Genomic DNA, 15,140 nt, shown 5'->3' on the forward strand with positions numbered 1-15,140 from the left:
GCTTGTTTGTCTCAATAACCTTTTCTTCTACTCTCTAAAAAAATAGAAAATCTTAAATTGTAATAAAATATTTTACTTTCTTATGAGACTAGGGATGGGTTGGACAGAGCTGATTGTAAATTAAATTGTTCGGTTTTATTTTAACTTCCAAAAGGATGAAGCAATGAAATGGATTAATTTGGACACTTATGTTTTTGTGGTCAATTTCACCTACGTGGTTTATATATAACCTTCATACAATAAGACAATATAACAAAAGTTACCTCATTTATATATTTGAATTATAAAGTTATATATACTCATAAATTAGTATATCTTACTAATTTTGATTTTGGCAATTGGCCAAAAGCACAAGTTCCAAGGCAAGCATTCTTAATTCTGGTTAACAGCAAAAGATCGATTTTGCTTTACTGGCTTTTCCACATCTTGAATTCTAGAAATGTACATTGAAGAAATGAAGAAACCACTAACATTCTTACCTTGTGTAGCTTACTCAAACAAACAAGAAGGTGAAGTTTTTGTGGTTCACCAAAGAGTGGCATGATTATGAAACAATGATTCCCAACTTTGGCAAAGACATTAATATCAACATAAAAGCTAAAGATCAAAACAAGAGAATGAAATAGTAGTCTTCATAAGATAAGTAAAACAAGGAGAAACAAGAGGTATTGATAGTTCCATCTTATGCATCTCAGATTTTTTACTTGAATATTAACGTCATAATTGTTGAGGAAGATATCAAAATACAGACAAGCATCTATAAACTAACATGTCAGCAAGAATTCAATGAATTGTATTCTGGTATTTGTTCTCTTGAATGATTCTTATTTGTTGAAGAACTTCAAAGCAAGATGGATTTTTTTTGTTAAAAAATGCACTTTTGATGGATTAAAGTGTTACGTGGAAGCACTTCCATAGCATGCTTCTGTGCCCACTTAAAATAGCATCATTTGATTGGTAGGGCATAACTTTCACTGATTTAGTATAAAACATTAATATTAGATTGAACATGGAAAAATTTTCCTGCAGCTTGAGATGTTAAATGAGCTGTTATATATATACTAGTATTAGAGGAAAATGAACTATCGATTGGACCTCACCTCATAGCATGAAGAAGTGTATCCTCATAAATAAAATGTCTGTTTGTCAGTTGCACAGGTATTCTTAGCATTTTTTTCACTGTTTTATAAGAACATCAATATGACACAGTGTCAGGTTTTGCATGAAAGGCATTTGGATATATTCAAGGACAAGTGAGAGTATTAAGGTAATGCTTGAAAGGAAAATCAAGAAGATGATAATGAGAATTTTGAAGCTGGATCTGATCGTCAAGATCTTAAGGAAACACATCAAATATATGAACTTGCGGTGTGGTTCAAACCTTGCAATATGCATTTATGTTACATAACATTGCTTTTGAATAATGTTACATATATGATAAAATCGAAAGCCGATTTAAAATTGTAGTGTTTGGTTTGGATGGTTTTTTTTATTCAGTTCAAATTAAATTTAAATATTAAATGTTTCAATTAGGCTAGGATCAAATTTCAAATTAAAAGATGAAAAAATAAAAAATATTCTAATCGAACTAAATTATATATTTTTATTAGTTTCTATATCTTAAATTTTTACAAAATAAAATAATTATTTTAGGTCTAAATTTGGTAGAGTGATGAACTTATAGTTTTAGTGATCACGGTTCAAATCCTGATAGCTTTAAGTACAAATATATATATTTAAATATATTAAAAATTATATTAAATAATATTAAAATTTTAAAATTTAAAATATGATAAATCGAATTGAACCAATATAATTTGGTTAGAATCATATCTGTTTTAAAGGAAATTTGGTTCGAATTACAATTGATTTTTGAAATTTATATTATTATGTATTAACCGAAATAAATGAACCAAACCATTATCACCCTTACATTTATCTAAGTACTTTTTAAGCTTAGCTTCCAAATTAATGGTGAAAGCAAAGTGATCCATCACCCTTTTTTTTCAGCCAAATCACTCAAATGTAGATATTCTTCTGTGATATAATTATGATACTAATTGTTATACCCAATCTCAATGAAAGTGAACAAGAATGCTACACCTTAAAGAAAATGGTCATAAAACATATGTTACATGGAGGAGTAAGCTTTGATGAAATTCAGTAAAATCATTATGATCGAAGGAAGCACCGATGAGCATTCATCATGGCATCTTTTCTTCAAATAGCCTTTTTCAAATCACTGCTGCTGCACGTGACAGCCAATTAATAGATCTTCCTGCAAATGTTTCTTCCATCTGACTTGAAAAATAGAAGAAAGAAGCAAAAATAGGAGAAAAACCAACTTTTTACAATTTTCACAGATGAAATAAAGTGTCAACATCCGAATCATTAAAGGCAGATGCTGCGTGACAGTAACTTTCGACTGTAAATATGACAATATGGGAGTGTCAATAACCTGACGCTGAGTATCCATGGCCTGCATGAGATGGAAAAACAATTGGGGTGCCTCGTGAGATGTAGCTAGGATTGATCCGCTCCGCTTCAGTGAGAACCGTAAAACTTTTCACTCTTGCCTTATTTCCTTCGCTCTCTGCAACTATCTGAACCGCTCTAGCTAGAGGACAATGCATGAATGAACAAGTTGGTCACTCTGCCTTCCCATTAGAAAATGAACCGGAGCCTGTCAATGGCACTGGGGAGAATGCCCTATATAGTGGTCTAATGTTGGCTATATTTTTATATATAGGACATTAGTAACTTTGATGCGGATATCTGCACCCAATCTGCAAATTATGTTTTGGAGACAAAAAAGAAAGTAGAGATAGATGTCGATGCAGGACAAGAGTTGGAACAGAGAATATATTTTGGATATGTTTTTCACTATGTTTTTTCAGGACGTTGTTGGATAGAATTGGCATGGAAGGAGAAAGCTATCATTATTGGATTCTTTTTGTGACTTTTGTTGCTAGAATACTCGTCTTTGAACTTAACTATTGGAAGAGTGGGCACAAGCTGAAAAGCAGCTTACCTAAACTTAGATATTTCATGTATAATTTACAGATTAACAATACAATAAGATGACATTAAAAAATGATATGAAAAAGACAAAAAAATAATATGACTAAAAATTTTAATAAAAAATCATATAAAAATTTAATAAAAACGAAAAATATATATTTCATATTTTTATATCAACACAAATTATAATTGTAAACACCATTTTTTTTATTATCATTATTTTTTTTTCTTTCTTTCTTTCTTTTTCCTTCTTTTTCTTTCTTTGTCCGGTTCAGTTTGACAAGATCTAGTGCATTAAATGCACAATCACCAAAGTCCAAAATGTCAGTCGGCACCACCACCGGTAGTCTCTCGACACACTACCTAATTTGACAGTGTAGATTTTGGGTTAAAAATATGGGATCCGAATCCCAAAAATTCTGGGATTTGAATCCCAAAAAGCTCTATAAATAGAGCTTGTTACTTGCAATAAAAGGAAGAGAGGATCGATTAAAAAAAAAACGAAGGGAATTGATCGAAAAAAAAGCTTTGCTGAAAAAAAAAGATTAAAAAAAAGTTTGCCAAATTCAAAAAAAAAAAAAAAACCTTTCTATCAAATAAAAAAAAAGCAAAAAATCCAAAAACATAGTCCCTTGGAACGAAGAACCTAGCACTAGCAAAAAAAAAACACAAACAAAAAAAAAATTTGGTTGAAACTTTCAGGCCAGATTTGCGTCGTTTGGGATATTTTTAGGTGAAACTGAGACTAGATTTGTGTTTAAGGGGTTGGGGGGAACATTTTGACTTTTTTCGGGATTTTTTGATCATCGGCGATGGTGGCTGATGATCGGCAACCGATGACTGACGGTAGTGCGAAGGTGACGATGACCGGTTGACCCCCTTTGGGTTTTGTCTGAAAAGAGGAGAGGAGAGTTTTTTTTTTAGAGAGGGGGAGAAATGAAAGAATTTTTTTTTTGACTTTTATATAAAAGACTAAACCCAAAATGATGTCATTTCAATAATGCCCAAAATGACGCCGTTTTGACCATTGAGGATTCCCACGTCAACTCGTGACTCGACCTGGGATTCGCGCACTCGACCCAGCGACTTGTTTCTCCTACACCCTCTGATAGCTCTAGTTGAACCAACTAAGACCGAACTGAATCATTCCTGAACCGCTGAACCGAACTACCCTAACCAGATCGAACCGCTGCACCAAACCCTGTTGAACGATCTGGTTCAGGTAAAAAAAAAATTTTTTTTTAATTTTTTTATATAGTATTTTTATTATTTTAATTATTATTCTTAATATTTATGCATGTTAAAATGTTTAAATTTACCATTATAAAATTTTGTTGTTTTATAATAATAATTAATAAAAATAAATGATGAAATATAATAAATTTTTTTGATAATTTTGAATAAACTTTATAAAATAATTGGTAAAAAATTTAATTAAATAAAAATAATACAAAATTAATAAAATAAGAAAAAAAAAATTTTATTCGACGATGAGATTCAAAGGTACTTCGAGTAGTGATGCCTACGAAATTTTTAGGTGAGAAGATTTTTTTAAATACTACTAATGTATTGAAGCTTTTATAAAAAAAAATTCAATACAATAAAATTTTCCTTTTTGTTAATAAAAATAAAATTAATTAATTTTTTTAAAAATAATAATATTATAAATAAGGAAAAAGGAAATTTTATTCAATGATGGGATTTTAAAAGTATTCCGAGTAGTGATGCTTTACGAAATCCCTAGGTGAGAAGATTTTTTTAAATATTACTAGTGTATTAGAATATTTACAAAAAAACTTTGATATAATAAAAATTCCTTTTTTTTCTTCAAATTTTAAATTAAGAATAAAACAATTAATAAAATTTCTAAAAAAGGAGAATAAAATGTGTGCATCAACATGGTAACATTCTGCATTGCATGCATGACATAATTTTTTATTAAAAGTAAATTCAAGCTTCCAAAGATAAGATTTTAAGGTATTCCGAGAAGCAATGCCTAAGAAATCTTTAAGTGAAAAAAAATTCTTCTAATATTATCAACATACTAGAACATTTTAAGAATTTTTTCAATATAAGGGTTCTAATTTATTTTTCTCGAATAAAAATGAAACAATAAATAATAAATAAAAAAATAATTTCTAATAAATAAAAAAATAAAAAAATATTTTTCAAACACCGAAAGTGGGATTGTTTTTTTATCAAAATTAAAGGATAACACGTAGTTAGTTGGTACCGTTTTAAATGGGCGCTATGGCGGTGCTAATCATTCCCCACGCATAACCGACTCTCGAATCCAGATTATTTCGTTGACCCTAAAATTATCCTTTTAATAAATTTTAATTAATTTTAAAATTTTATTAAAATAATATGTTTTAATAGGTGACCAATCACACCTAACCAAAAAAAAATTGGTGGCGACTCCTATTTTTTATTTTTATTTCATTTTTAAATTCGTCAGGTGAATACAAAATCGTTACGACAATAATATGTAATTTTTATATAACACATAAAACATATACACGAATTATTAATATTTTATCAAATATAAATATACAAATTATTATATCCATTATCTATTATCGTGTACTTTCGTCATTATCTAATTTTAGCATAGTAAAATATTTAAAAAGGTGAATCGAGGATGCAAACTTTTTTGAGCTTTCTCTTGCCTGTGATAGTGTTGGCAAACAGTACACATTAGAAATCCATGTCATGTTGCTTAGATATAGAGATACAATTTTTGTATGCTATCAATAAATCATGGCTGATGCAAAGCTATATGCCCAAAAATAAAAGGACTTGAAATTTTTTATTTGAGAGTATATTAGGAGATGATGATTAAAACATAGGTGGCTACATTGTGCCTATCAAAAGCAGGCTATTTGTAATCTCAAAGCAGAGAATTACTGACACAAGTTACAAATTATTTGTCCAAAATCAGGGGAATAACTACTATTTTTGGAATTGATTTTTATTTTATAAAAGAGGCTGTATTTGAAGATAAAAAAAAAAATTACAAATAATAAATTTAAATCTTAAACTTATCAAATATTACCTTTAAAATAATTAATCAGGCTAAATTTATCTTCAACTAATGCCATATTGGAGTTCTAACTAGAAATCTAAGATAAAAAGGTTTTTGGACCAAAAGCTTTGGGCAACTCAAACTCCAGTTGCTTTTGGGTCAAAGGAAGCAATTGCAGTGACGTTGGCAACCATTAAGTCATTGTCACCAGCAAAAATATTATTATTAAAGTTTTAATTTAATTCTAATTAATAAGGCAAAAAATTATTGTTCAAATTATGTGATTGGTGGAATTTCATGATGAAATGCCGTTGTCATTCGATGGATGTTTTGTAATGAGATTTTAACTCTTCATAGTCAACACATGTAAAGACTTCATTAGAGCAAACTAATCTTAAAAAATAAAATTATAATCACATGCCATATTTCAAATAAAAATGAATTTGTTTACCATTTCCAAATTAATATTTTTTATATTCAAGATTATCAAAGATTAAAATTTTATCTTTAAAATTAAACAAATAATATTTTATCAATAAATCACACAATTAATTATCAAATTCATCATTTCCATGATTTTTAACTTCTAACCATAAAAAGGTATGCCCTCAAGGGTGGGTTGTAGGCTGACGCAGCTGTGCTTGAAGCATTAAAGTGGATCCCAGCTCCCTCTCCGTAAACTTAAACCTCATAATTAAAACCAAAAACAGAAAAACTTGTTTCAATCATGTGCTGCAATTGGTCATATCAACTGCAAGGCTCCATACAAGACAACAGGTCCAGTCTTTCTTTTTCCAAAATGCACATTTTTGACTTCTCAAGCAATTCTTTTACTGAACACTACCTGTGAGATATATAAAAAATTTCAAAGTTATGAAAAATCTCACAGAAAATGAAAGTGCAATGCAATACATAGGAGTGACTGATACTTCTGGTGGTAGTTTCTATAGCTACTCTATTAGAATTGCAATAAAAGTAGTAAAATGGAAGTGGTGAAAATTTTCTTCAAGTTAACCAGCATTGACCTCACAAATAATAAGTTTCAAGGAGAGATTCCAGAGGTTATTGGAAAGCTTAACTCACTCAGAAGGCTTAACCTTTCTCATAATTACCTTAGTGGTTCTATCCCCACTTCAATAGAGAATTTGATTAGTCTTAAATGATTAGTCTTAAATCGCAATGGTAAACAAAGAAGAATCTAGTCAGTGGAAATGATGTTCAAGCATTTATGTTGCGTTTTTACATTTTATTGTAGTGTAGTCTATCAAATGTTTTGCCTATGGTGATGGTTACTCATGTATTTGTTTGTCTTTGTATTTAATAATGTGTGTAAGCATCTTTTCTAAACGTTTGCATCTTGTTTGGTTGCAGCAATTTCTTCCATGATTTTAGTTTCAGCTTGTTTGACTAAATAATATTTGCTACTGCTCTCCAAAAAAATAGAAAATCCTAAATTGTAATAAGCAGTTTTACTTTGCATGAGACTAGGATGAGTTGGGTAGAGTTGACTAATAATTATATTGTTTGGTTTTATTTTAACATCCAAAAAGATGAAGCAATGAAATGAATTAATTTGGAAACTTATGTTTCAGTTATCAATTTCACTCACATGGTTTATATGTAACCTTCAGACAATAAGACATTATAACAAATGTTACTTGGTCTATATATTTGAATTATGAAGTTATATATACTACTATTTTACTGTATCATTTGATTGATAAAAACACAAGTTCCAAGGCAAGCATTTTTAATTCTAATTAGCATTAAACGATCAATTTACTGTAGCATCATTTGATTTGTATGACATAACTTAAATTGATTTACTCGAGTTTTTTTCAGATGAGATTTTTAAAGTTGTGGAGCTTCTGTTGAGAGGAGTTTTTTCAAGATGAAAATTTTTAAAGTTGTCGAGCCTCTGCTGAGAGGAGCTCTTTTCAAGATGAGAATTTTTTAAAGTTGTTGAGTCTCTGTTAAGAGGAGTCTTTTCAAAATGAGAATTTTCAAAGTTATTGAGCCTCTGCTGAGAGGAGCTTTTTCAAATGAGAATTTTAAAGTTATTGAGCCTCTATTGAGAGGTGTTTTTTTCAGATGAAATTTTTAAAGTTGTTGAGCCTCTACTGAGAGGAACCTTTTTCAAGATGGATTTTAAAGTTGTTGAGCTTATGCTGAGAGGAGCTTTTTCAAAATGAATTTTAAAGTTATTGAGCATCTGCTGAGAGGAGCCTTTTTCTGATTTTAAATTTTCAAAAATTGTTGAGCCTCAAGTGAAAGGAGCATTTTCGATTTGATGAGAAGACTTTTTGAGTAGTTTATGCTAAAAAAAAAAGACGAAAAAAAAAAAGAAAAGAAAAATCCATTTGGATTCTGAACAAAATTGTTGTATTTGTTTTTGCCATATTACTGATTATTAGCAATTTGCAAAGAGGGGCAGCTGTGGACATCAAATTTGTTCGGTCACTGAAAAAGTAATAAATAAAATAATAAAAATTAAACAAAAATACAAAAAATATATAAAAAAATAGAACAAAAAAAAAAGGGAGGGATGGTAGTGGTGCCTTCCCCGGCACCACTGCCACCATGCCCCACCCACCATACCACACCCTACCACCCATACTCTAATCACCCATCCTACTGGCTACTAGCCCTACCACTGCCAGATCAGACAAAAATAATAAAAAGGGTATGGGGCTCGTGCTTGCACCTCATGCCGAGCTCTGTGCTACGCACAGTCGGAGCTCTATAAATAGAGTTCCTAGCTGAACCTAAAAAAAAGGGACGAAAAAAGGAACCCTGTGAAAAAAAACACATTTTACAAAAAAAAAAGTAAAAAAAAAACAAAAGCTCAGGCCTCATCGTAGGGAGGAACCCAGCGCCAAGAGCCCCTGCGCAAAGAAAAAAAATAAAGTCAGTTTCAAAAAAAAAAAAAAATCAAAATACCAAAAAAAATGGTTTCACAGAAACTTCAAGAGCAGATCTAGAGAATTGAGGATTCTTTTTGGTGAAAAGAAGGTCGGATTTGTGTTCAGGGGGTCGAGAGGAGTTTGTGGGTCTTTTTTTGGAATTTTTCGACTACAGTGACGGTGGTGGGAGATCGTCGCCAGTAGGATCATAGTAGCTGTCCGTCGATCAGCCTGTTAAAAAAATGGGGAGAAGAGAGTGTTTTTTTTTTTTTTTTGGGAAAGGGGGAGAATGACCAAAAAAAATTTTAGCACCTTTTACATAAACTGCCAAAACCAAAATGACGTCGTTTCAATAAAGGGCCAAAACGACTTCGTTTTAAGCACCTAGGATTCGCGTGTCAACTCGCGACCCGACCCGGGGTCTGCACACCTGACCCAGGGTCTGCGCACCCGACCCGTGACCCATTTCTCCATCAACATTTGATCAGTCTGATTGAACCGAAACCGAACCGTTGAACCTGATCCGAACTGCAACCAAATCGCTGGATCGAACCGCATGTTGACCGAACAGTTGACCCGGTTTAGGTAAAAGAAAAAATTTTTTTTAATATTATTTTTGTTATTTTAATTATTATTCTTAATATTTATGCATGTTAAAATATTTAAATTTAACAGAATAAATTTTTGTTGTTTTATAATAATAATTAATAAAAATATATAATAAAAGTTTTTGATAATTATATTAATTTTAGAATAAATCTTATAAAATAATAAAAAAAAAGAAAAAAAGAAATTTTTGTTCGACGATGAGATTCAAAGGTATTCTGAGTAGTGATACCTACGAAATTTTTAGGTGAAGATTTTTTTAAAATACTATCAATGTATTGGAATATTTATAAAAAAATTTTTAATACAATAAAAATTTTCTTTTTTTCTTATAAAATAATAATAACATTAACTAATAAATTAAAAATAGGTAATGAAAAATGAGAAAAAAGAAAATTTTGTCCGATGATGGGATTCCAAAAGTATTCTGAGTAAAGATGCTTTAAGAAATCCTTAGGTGAGAAGATTTTTTCTTAAATATTACCAGTGTATTGGAATATTTATAGAAAATCTTCAATACAATAAAAAATCCTCTGTTTTTCATTTCTTTTAAATAAGAATAATAATAAAAATTAATAAAATTTCTAAAAATAAAAAAAATGTGTGCATCATGTTATTATTTGCATTGCATGCATGATATAATTTTTACGAAAAATAAATTCGGACCTCCGAAGATGAGATTCTTAGGTATTCTGAGAAGCGATGCCTAAGAAATCTCTAGGTGAGAAAGAGTTCTTATAATATTACCAACGTATTGGAGTATTTTGAGAATTATTTCAATAAAAAAGGTTCTAATTTATTTTTCTCGAATAAAATTTGAATAATAATTTTTTTAGAATAAAACCAAACAAACCAATTTCCAAAAAAAATCAAGAAAATTATTTTTCCAAACACCGAGAATGAGACTATTTTTAATCAAAATCAAAAGGATAACACATAGTTAAGTGGTACCGCTTTTAAATGGGCGTCGTGGGGGTGCTAATCCTTCTCCACGCATAACCGATTGTTTCGCAAACCGTGAAATTATCTTTTTAATAAATTTTAATTAATTTTAAAATCTTATTAGAAGGATAAATTTTAATAGGTGGCCAATCGCATCTAGCTAAAAAAGATTGGTGGCGACTCTATGTTTCGTTCTTTTATTTTTGTTTCTAAATTCATCGGGCGGACACAAAACCGTTACGATAGTATCCAATGGCAACAATGACGGACTTGATTGACACTTTGTTTCGTTCTTAAAAAGTTAAGGTAAAAAATAGAAGAAATCAAAGGAAATCCACACCTGATTTATATTCATCTCTTGAAACTATGTATATAAACACCAATTAGGTAGCGTTTGATTTCATCTAGAAATGAGGAATATAACTTTTCTTATTGCAAGTGACAAAAGCACAAGTTCCAATTAAGCATTCTTAGTTCTTATTGACAGCAAAGAATCGATCACGCTTTAAGGGATTTGCCTTGCTTTTTCCACATCCTGATGAAGAAACGAAGAAACCACTGACATTCCTACCTTGAGTAAACAAAGTGCTCAATTTGTGGTTCAAAAATTTCTTCAACAAAGACCGGAATGGGTAGCAGATCAAACTTTCCCAAGCGTTACTAATCACATTTTTAACTTTGTTGGTCATTAATATTCGTTAAACAAAGTAACAGAAACTTAGATAAGGATTAAATTCAATGTTTTACATTCATTAATGCACAGTGAAGGACTAAATTTTTTGTGTTCTAGTCTTTTGAAATGAGACAATTTTTCTAGTTAAAAGAGAAAAAAAGGAATATAGAACCACAATTTCCCCAAAAGCAACAATTCCCAATAAGTTTATCAGAATCATTTATAGCGTTAATCAACATGAGACACCTATATAATTCAACAAATAGAATCAGCGTATATACAATTCGCTGTAAAAAATGTTACGGATTAAATTAGGTGAACTAACCTGCCTTGAAGTCGAATGCACTGATGTGAAATTAGGGTGCTGCAATTGGTGGATCCCATCTCCCTATTTGCCTTTAGGTGCCAACGAACGTTCCTCTGATTTGCAGGTTGGCTTCCCTATAGAGGATAATGCAGGCAGCTGGAAAAGACTTGGAGATGTACTATTGAGGTCTGAAAACAAACAAAACAAAGAAGTTTCGTTGTAATTGCAGAAATATGCAAGTCGTCTTGAATAATAGTTTTTCTATAATAACAAATTAAATAGTTGTCTTGAATTCACTGATATGAAGTTGGGGCTCTCCAATTGGTGGAATCCATGTTTACATTTGCCTTCAGTTAGCTTAATTGATGGTGCAAAAAAAAAAAAAAGGTTAGTTGCAACATTTAGATCTTCTTTCTCATCTCATCTTTTTTCGAGTAATTGTAGTCAATATTGTAAATTTTGTACTTTGTGGAGAATTCAATAATATTTGCACATTATAGATTGAAGATTGCATAATTCTATATATAAAGTTTAAGAAATTATTTCATTCACTGATAATTGAGTTTTTAAATTTTATAAATGATGTTAGTAAGGTGACACATATATATTAAAAAATTATAAAAAACCTAATTATATATAACGTATTGATTGGATCAAAATGCACAAATTTTCCTCTTATAGGATCCCATCTCAATAACCAATTCAGTGTTCCTGCATTCACAAGTTACTTGGTCTGATATTCAAGAGAAATTTCCTAGTGTACAGTGCATTTATATTAATTTGCTTTATTGGATAGATAATTGTAATGGTAGCGAAACTTTAACCAGAGAGATTTGGTAAACTAAAATTTGTCTTGAACTGAATATGGTGGATTCCATATCCCTATATTTACTTTTAGGGAGCTTAATTGACGGTGCAAAGAAGCTAGTTCCACTATTCAGGTCTTCTTGCTCAACCCGTCTTTTCTCAATTAAACGTAGTCAATAATGCTAATTGGACTTTGTGTGAAAGATTTTGCAGTGTTTTATTATGTGCAAAATAACAGCTTTAATATTTTTCACAAACACCCATGAGGTTTACTCAGTTGATAGGAAGAGAAACTCTTTTCTTTCTTTTTTTTCACTCAGATCCGATTCTTATCAGGTATACTTTAAGAGTAAAATTTTGAATGGATAAAGACGGTTTGAGAGAGTGTGCGTAGACGGTCTGAGAGAGTGTGCGCTTTAAGTTCTTCAAGAAAAGGAATTAAACCCAAATAAAACTCGAGTGATCTTTGTTATTATTATAATAATTTATTTATCATCTATATATAAAAATGTGAACTGTATAAGTATTAATAGTTATCAATCTATATACTTTTATAAATTTTTAAATTACCAAATTTATCCTTAAATATATAGCTTTTATTAATTTATTTAAGTTTGATTTAAATAAACTAAAATTAAAAATAGAGTTTTTATGAAATTAAAATACTTAAAATTTTAAATTTTTAATTCAAAAGTATTAAAAGTGATTGACTAAAATATACTTAGTAAATGTTTTTAAAATTTTTAATTTAAATGAAATTTATTATTATTAGACTCTTTTTTTATATAATTAGACTAAGAAAGTATTAAAAATAATTGACTAAAATATCCTTAATAAATTTTAATTTCAAAAATGTTAAAATTGATTAACTAAGTTACCGTTAGTAATTGTTTTATGAATTTTAATATAACTGAATTTTATTATTATTAGATTTTTTTTATAATTAGACTAAAAAAGTGCTAAAAGTAATTGACTAAAAGATTCTACATAAATATTAATTTCAAAAATTTTAAAAGTGATTGACTAAAATACCATTAGAATTTTTTTTTAATTTTAATTTAAATGACTTTTTTTTTTAATTATTAGACTCCTTTTATAAGTCGAATGATTTTTCACATTAAATAAAAATACAAATAGAACAAGATCAAAGCTTAATGTGCATAGGAATAAAACAATTATATGAAGTTTGTTTATTTAGTTGTTGTAAAAACAATTGTATATGAAGTTTATGTTGATAAATAAATTCATTAAAGATAATCATAATTAAGTCATTGAAATATATTCGTTTTTTTTTATCTTTTAATTTTTTGTTTTAATAGATTAACTATATAAGTATGTTAATGATTTTATTATTTATATGTTTTTATGAGTTGATCATTTGACTATTGATAACATAATAAATCTTTTTAGTCCCTTGAAATAATTTTTTAATATATTATTTTTATAGTTTAGTTTGACTTTTATATTTTTTAGTCCTTTTTTCTCTAAAACTTTATAATTGTTATTCCCATGAACAAAAACTAATATTAAATCAAATGCAAATCAATTGCATTTTCTCTACCAACAATTAGCACTATATAATTCATTGAACATTTTAATTGGATTTTTTACTTGTAAAATTAGATAATTTAAGAGGTTATATTGTTCCTAGTAGCTCAAGATTGGGTCTCGTCAAATTGCTGTAAGATTGCTCACATCGATTAAAACAATAATTGATTTAATTTTCTCTTAACTTTTATTTTAATATGCATATATATGATTAATTTATATTTCAAGATTATTTAATCTTTCTTAATTATATCAAATTACTTGCTTTTGTGTCATCAAATGACTTAATATGAATTATTTTAAGTAAAAAATTATTGAGTGAAATAAAATTAATTATTTTTGGTGAATTCTTTCAAAGTGTGATAAAATTCATTGGAACTATCTTTTGAAAGTATTTATACAAAAGTTACATTTATTTATGAAAATTTATTAATGTTGAAAATGAAATTATTATAAATTGTGCAAGTATTACATAACAAGTTTGTTATTTTTAGAATTAGAATTTTCTTAAGGAAACATAACAAGTACTAATGTTAGGAATTTATTTTATTTTATTTTTTAAAATGATGTATTTTAATATTTTATATAATAAATTTTTTTAAATAAAAGATTAAACTTTCAATCGATAGAACGTACAATTTTATTTAATTGCTGGAATCAATAATGGGAGATTATTCTAAATAAAAAATGAGATGAAAAATTGATTAGTTATATATAACTCTATCTTCTCCATATGACAAAGAAGGTTGTGCTACATAATAGTTCAATAAAAAATATATAAATGTATTGATTTCAAAATTTTTTAAGATTAATATGAAACTCTTTTATTTAGAGAAATATTGTGTTCTTGTTCATTTTCTCTTTTATACCAATTCAAGAATATTTACAATTGTATCAAAATTTTTTAGGTTAGCATAATACGTAACATTTATTCAAAAAAATTGAAATTCTTCAAATTAATTATCACTTTATATCTAAAATAAAAATATTATAAATTACAATTTAACTAAATTTAAAGTGATTTAAAGATATTCATTAGCAAATTTTATTAATAAATTTTTATTTAATTATGTATTTAGTATTTTAATCGTTTTAGCTTGCTAAAATCTGTTTTCTTGTGGTGTCTTTTTTCCAACGAGCATCCCTCTCATTTGCAAGTTAGCTTCCCTGTAGAGGATAAAGCAGTCAACTGGTAAAGACTTTGGAGATATCCTATAGAGGTCTGAAAACAAACAAAACAAAGAATTTTCGTTGTAATTGTAGAAATATGCAAGTTGTCATGAATAATAGTTTTTCTATAATAAAAAA

At 28.6% G+C, this 15,140-nt stretch overlaps 1 pseudogene; it reads left to right on the forward strand.

Moving 5' to 3' along the window:
• The first annotated feature begins 6,949 nt into the window (after nucleotides 1-6,949).
• Nucleotides 6,950-15,140, forward strand: part of LOC149519105 (receptor-like protein 9DC3) — a 35,033-nt pseudogene continuing 26,842 nt past the window's right edge.

This window comes from Durio zibethinus, chromosome 4 (genome assembly GCF_047325235.1).
Source record: "Durio zibethinus cultivar Kanyao isolate XHJ-2024 chromosome 4, ASM4732523v1, whole genome shotgun sequence".
Lineage (NCBI taxonomy): Eukaryota > Viridiplantae > Streptophyta > Magnoliopsida > Malvales > Malvaceae > Durio > Durio zibethinus.